The sequence below is a fragment of the Conger conger genome, chromosome 7 (assembly GCF_963514075.1).
Source record: "Conger conger chromosome 7, fConCon1.1, whole genome shotgun sequence".
NCBI classification, from domain to species: Eukaryota; Metazoa; Chordata; class Actinopteri; order Anguilliformes; family Congridae; genus Conger; species Conger conger.
Genome location: NC_083766.1, coordinates 1,510,782 through 1,517,441, shown reverse-complemented (window position 1 = coordinate 1,517,441; position 6,660 = coordinate 1,510,782).

Here is a 6,660-nt window from a genome sequence, read left to right as displayed (position 1 = left end):
GACAGTGTTCTGCTGATGATCTGGTAATTAAATCATTAAGTTAAACATCCACAGCTGGCTTAATCCTGGTGTCTGCAGCACCTCTACAGAATCGGCACAACCCTCCAGCCCTGCAGTCCCTCTCGCTGCGCCACAGCTGTCCACCAGGTGGCAGCACCTGCGCATGTAAATACTACTCTTTAGCAAACAGAACTGACCCTTTGACATAAATGGTCTATTAACGCCATTTCTTTACCGCGTTTTTGCGCATGCATATTTACATTTACATTGGTAATGGTGAAATTGTTTCTGATTGTCTTGTACTGAAATATTTTTAGAGATATTTTGCATATTGAGCAGGTGATTTGGTGCAGGTGTTATGGTGAATGTGGAAGCCGAAAGGCTGGATTGTATTTGAGGAAATTTTGGAAATATGGTTTGAGAAAACACATCACTTTGGATAAAGGCCTCAGCTAAATAAAATGTCATGAAAATGCGTGCTTTATAAGCGGGAGATTATGAGTGAGGCTCCTTTGGACAGTAACAGTACAGATTCTCTAGACTGGGTTCCTCTCTGTTTCCGAATTGACCTTCTGATTAGTAACTGGAGTTTCCTTTATAGTTTATGAATATAAAGGTGCTTCCAGTGCAGGAACGTCTATTGGTACACGACTTATCAATTTAGCCACCACGATGATGGTTCAATATGTCTTCTAGTATAGGCTTCAGCAAATGGAAGATGCTATTCTCCACATGAAGCGAGCTGATGACACTTCGTAAAACGAATTACAAATTAGAGCATTCTATTATAAGGTTGTCAGGACAACTGAGCCCGCGATGTGGTCATGGTTCAATACAATTTAAGTTTCAGCGATTGGCACAATCAGGATAGTGACGACATCAATTCGTACATCGCTATTGTATAAACAAAAATTCGTCACGACCGAACAGCAAGTGTGGTTTTTTTTTGGTGTTACTGGCATCTCCTGTTACGGAAGAACGCACTCCTTTCGGTCATGGTCGCCTGTGGCAACGATCATACATCGTCTATGAACTGGCCTTTAGGATCACCACTTGCATCCAGGAGTCATGCTGCAACTGCCAAACTCAGAACACGAAGTGCAGAACAGGAAACCGACCATGTTCAACTCACGGATCGAGATTCTGTGGAATTCCAAAAACCATGGGCGTGATGCTGCCTGTTGCTATGCCTCTGGGAAGTGGACTTCAGCTGGGGCCATTTGTTCGCACACGTCTAATTTACTGGCTTAAAACAAAGCTATTCATTGACCTGCCCGTCATTCACATTAATGGAAGGTAGATATGATGCCATCGTAGTTATAAAACACTGCTTAGCGGTTAAATCTCACGAAGGGATGCAGTAAAAATGATGTGTTGGCGATTTCACACTTGTGTGTTCCTGAGAGTAACAATGACATCTTTGACACTGTATAAGACTCCTGAACAAACATAAGATTGTCAGTGAATTAAAACGGACTCCCTGTGTGTGTATCTGACCTCTGGACTACTGTTACTGCCTGAGTTCTGTGGATGTATTCTCCTGTTTGCGAGGAATAAAGAACACGCTGTGTCAGACGCGAACATCGACTTCCCGAATTATTATTTTAAAATCGAGCGTCTGTTAAAACCATAACCTGCCATCCTTCTCCAGCCCAGGAGGGGGCGGTAGGTACATAACAGCGGTAGGCAGCCTCTTACTGACTGCATGTGATGTATGTGTGGTTGTGGCGAGGTACTGAATTGACCATAACTGTAATTTGTCAGTACCGCTGGTATTCTTTTTTATATAGTTTAGTGATTTGGCTACTTTTTTGGGGCGTCTTGTAAACCTTCCCTCTATGACATTTCTATTTGAAATAAAAATGCGATTGCACTTGATATCCTTGATATTATTTTTATGCTGTACGTCAATGGGACTTTTGTATTTCAGCTAAATAACAAAGTACTAAAACTCAAGTTTTGTTTCCAAGCTAATATACAGCTGATATATTAATAATGTCCTGCTGCTTGTAGAATCTTGTTACAAGTGGAGTACTCTACCCCCTGGCCTGGCTGAGGGAGGGCAGGTATATCACATATGATGCAAGAACATCAGACTGCATTTTCGGCCATGAACTTTAAATCACAATAAAGATCGTTCCCCACATAGAAGGCAGGTATGCAGGGGTAGTTCTAGCGCACTTCTAAAGGAACAGAGATGTGTCTCTTTCAGCCATTTCAGCCTCGATAACTTCAGCCACAATGCAAAATGCATGAGCGTAATGATGCAATCACTGTAAGAGCTACGTGTAACAAGTTCGACCGTAAACACTCACACCTGCCTGTTTAAACTGCACTTGTTTGCCTAATCTGTTTATAATCTGGTGTAAGGGGTGACCCCACCGCTCTGTTATAGGGGTACAGTGTGGTGGGTGTTGGGGTACAGTATGGAATTTAAAAATACAGTATGGAGCGTAAAAACTTACAAACCAGGAAACACAGTATCAAACTACGAACCTGTAAAAGACTACAAACTCAGCGTCTTCATAAGTATGGTTTTAATAATAGTAATAATGGTTCCATTTGTATGGTGCTTTTCTCATCGGACGGGTGAGAATTACAGTGATTGGAGGGGAAACAGCAGCCAGCACAGACGTGTGATGCAGCGGTGGCCATTTTGTGCCAGAATGCTCACCACACGTCACTGAGGTGGAGGGGAATAAACTTTATATTTTACAGCGAATTAAACCGTGGGCTGATTCGGTGGTGGGAGAGCCAGGTGGCCGGTTATCTCGTATCATAAATACAAAAGTACATAAACTGCATTTTCAAACCACTTCCTTTGTCATAACGCGGGTTGTTGCATACGTTGTGGTAAGCGCAGAAAGGAATGTTTCTGGGCTCATTATTTCATAGATCGATCTCCACCCATCGGCCTAGAGAGGGTCTGGCCTTTCCTCCTAATTATGCATGTATTATCGGCTATAATTCTGACCATAGACACCACAACATCATTTTTCTAAAAGCAGACTGAAGACACAGCGACTCTGGAGGACCAGCGATGTCTTCTTCTGTCCTGATCCAGTGAGCGGGAGCTTGGGGAATTACAGCACCGTGGCTCTGAGTGAAATATCCATACTGCATGAACTCTGTGGCCTGAAGTTCTCTGGGTAGCTGATGGAAGGGGTGTGAAATGTGTTTAGGCGGGGGCTGCTGTCGGGGGTTTGTTTATTTAGTGCGGTCTCCTCGGAATAAAATAATCAGATCCTCTTGAAAGTTTGTATTTTTAACCCCAAAAAAAGAAAAGAAAAAAAAAATGCAGGTATTCTAGCCTAACCGAACACAGGTTGAGTGTGTGCAAACACGCTTTGATCCTGCTGGTGAAAGTTTTGTGAAAAGCAGTTTTATGTAAAGTTGCAGCAGAAACCACGTGTTGGGCTGACCCCAAGGTGTGCGGCTGATGTTGGGTAGCGTATCTGCGCTCCGTTTCTGAGGAAGGTTATGTCGTATCGGAGCTGTTTCTGATGAAACCACCATCCCTAAGAGATCTAGAGCAGCCGTGGGAGAAAGCAGCGTCACCAACTATTACACATTGTCCTCTGCTTATATTTTTATTTTGAAAAAACTTAATGTTCGGTGGTTAAAATAAGTGTTGTTCCCTGGCCCCGGTGTAGGAATATCTATCTTATTCCACTTCCTGTGCAGGGTCTGGGCTGGCCCCCATGTTACTGTGTGCTACGTCACGCTACCCTGTGCAGCCCAGGGTAATGGGAAGGCATTGATTATGGGTGATAATTCAGCCCTTTGATGTGGATAATGCAGTTGCTCTTTCTGCCTCTTTCTCTCTCTGCCTCCCTCTCTCTCTCAAATTCAGATTGCTTTATTGGCATGAAATACAAATGTAGTTATTGCCAAAGCATGCATATAAGATGCAAAATTGTAATATTACATTAATAATGTTAAAAGAATAATAAAATCAGGTTATGACAGGCTGAAATGAACTGAAATGTGTTTCTTTGTCCCAATGGTCCAGATAGATTTGACTGTTTTGATTGGTTCACTGGGGCAGTGATAACTGCTCAGACTGTTTTGATTGGTTCACTGGGGACAGTGATTGACAGCATATACTGCTTAACTCCATTCCCCTTAAAAAGAACACAAAAACACCCACTGAAATCAGAAAAGCTGTCATAATTTAGAGCATCTCTTTTGAAGGGAGTAAAACACTATTCTAGATTATTAAGACATTTAAACAAATATTATACCATGGTCTGGGTGAATACTCAATTTGGATTGGCTTGAAGGTGTGTGCTAAAATTGGGTCAAATTTAATTACTGTTCTAAATTCATACATTGCCTGGCCAACTAACCAACCTATGTAACCATAGCAACACAGCTGTAACAGTACCAAGCCTAGTAAGCAACTGTGTAAGTGATTAGTACCAGCAGAGAAGTTTCTGAATGCTGGTACAAATGGATCTCTATTAAAATGACATTTCTATTAGGAAAAAACAAAAACCATTCAGAATGATGTACATCTAAATCTTCAGCAATTTAAAGGTTGTGCAGAAAATCAGTCTTAAAAATCTGTTTAGCCCCCAAAAAATAAAATTAATGTGCACCATTGAATATGAAAAGCAGCGTGTCGTGCAGACAGCCGGTGAGCTGTACATGAGCTGATATCGAGACTAAAAGCACGTAGAAACGTGTTCCACTGTCACACTGCATGCACAAGAACATTATTTAGGATTCTGGATTATGTGGAATTATCCTGAACTCAAAGCTACAATGGACAGGTAATTTGGCAGGGCAAAGTGAGAGATGCCCTGTGTGTGTATCTGTGTGTTGTGTTTGTGTTAATGTGTGTGCCTGCCTGTGCAAGTGTGTGTGTGCGTGTGTGTGTGTGTGTTGTTATGACCTCCGGTAAAAGCCGTGACAAAAGGGAATCGACACGACAAGGTAACGTTTCGAATAAAGAGTCAGAGAACAAAAAAAAAACTAGGTGAGGGAAAATGACACCTGTAAAATAAGCCCCTGGAAGGCCCATCTGAACAATACCCCACTAAGGAAACCCCTGCTGCCCTCATGCGCCCCCCTCTGGCCAGCTCCTGTAACTGCAACGTAAGTAATACGGTAGCATACGACCTGCTCAGGGGCGTAACATTGAGTGTGTGAGTGTGTGTGTGTGTGTTTGTGAGAGAGAGAGTGTATCTTATTGTGTGTTTCCGTGTGTGTCTGTGTGGTTCTGGTTTCCTAACTGGCAAAGAGACAGAGATGAAAGATGCCTATGAGTGCATCATGGAGTCAGGCCTTGGTTTGGCCTGTCTGTGATAGACAGCGTGCATCCTGCATCAGACTCTACAGCCATCGGCCATCAGCGGACCCACAACGAGCAGTAGATCATCTGATAATCAGTCACCATGGACTGCCCTAAGTAAGTAACTAAGTTCTGGTTTCCTAACTGTATAACTTAAACCCACCACCTAAGGTGCAGTAACAGACATCCCCCTGCAGGGGGAGTCCCTCGCTCACCGGTCTGCTTCAACACGACATGAGAATTATGGGCCAGCGTTTGTCTGTATGAATGAGGTCATAATTCTCTACGGCTGCAATAACAATACATCAGCCACGATGAAGCAGTTCATTCAGAACGTATTCCTGCCTGCACTAGAAAGTCAGTCCGCGATAGCACAACTCATAATCATGTTCTAAACTGTCATAATTTGAAAAAAGACGGGTAAAACAAACGTGGCGTGTGACCTCTGTGCGGGGCACTCATTCATCACGCCCTGTTTCCCATAATGCCCTGCATTATGCATGAACGCTGCGCGCAGATGCTGCAGGTGTGTGTTGGCCTGACTTTAAAGAGAATGCCGTCGGTCCGCTAGATCTCTGCGTAATAGATCTGTCATTTAAACAGTGTTGTGTGGAATGTTTCCTCTGGAATGAGCGGCTCATCTCTTCCTGTTGGGCTGTTTGTGGCCAGCCTTGTGAAGGACACAGCCGTACGATCTGCTCACACCCCCCCCCCCACCCCTCCGCATCCTGTCTCTCTCTCTGGCTGCTCTCACTGAGGGCTCTGTGTCTGTCCCTGTGCTTCTGTGTGCTGGGGCAGCCTATAACCCAGTGGCTAAGGTGTTTTAAGGCTTTATGGTGCTTGACTGGGCCCTGGGAGGTTGGTGGTTCAAGCCCCAGTGTGGCCACAGTGAGGTCAGTGCAGCTGTTGGGCCCTTGACCCCCCACCCCTCATTGTTCCAGGGGGGATTGGCCCCTGCCAAGTCAAATCAACTGTAAGTTGGTTTGTATAAAAAAGCATCAGCTAAAAAACCCAGATGTAATGCACTGTAATGTTATTGCTGTCTGAACACACAGATCCGATATCCTGTTCCCTGTTCAGCCCAGAGGGCCTGTATCCTGTTCCCTTCTGCCATCCACATTCCTGACTCTCTGGCTGTTCCTGTCCAGCGGCCAGCTGGCTCCAGGCTCACCCTTATGCCTCGTCTTTTGTTTGCATTAAAAAAAAAAAAATCAAATTGGGTGGTAAATACAGTGGTAAAAATGAAGAAAAAACACTACGGATAATAATATGTTATGTTCAAGCATATAGGAAAACAGTACTTTGATATCGTGTTTTTTAATCATTTAGTCTCATGCTTCAATTTTTTAAAATTAAGTAATACA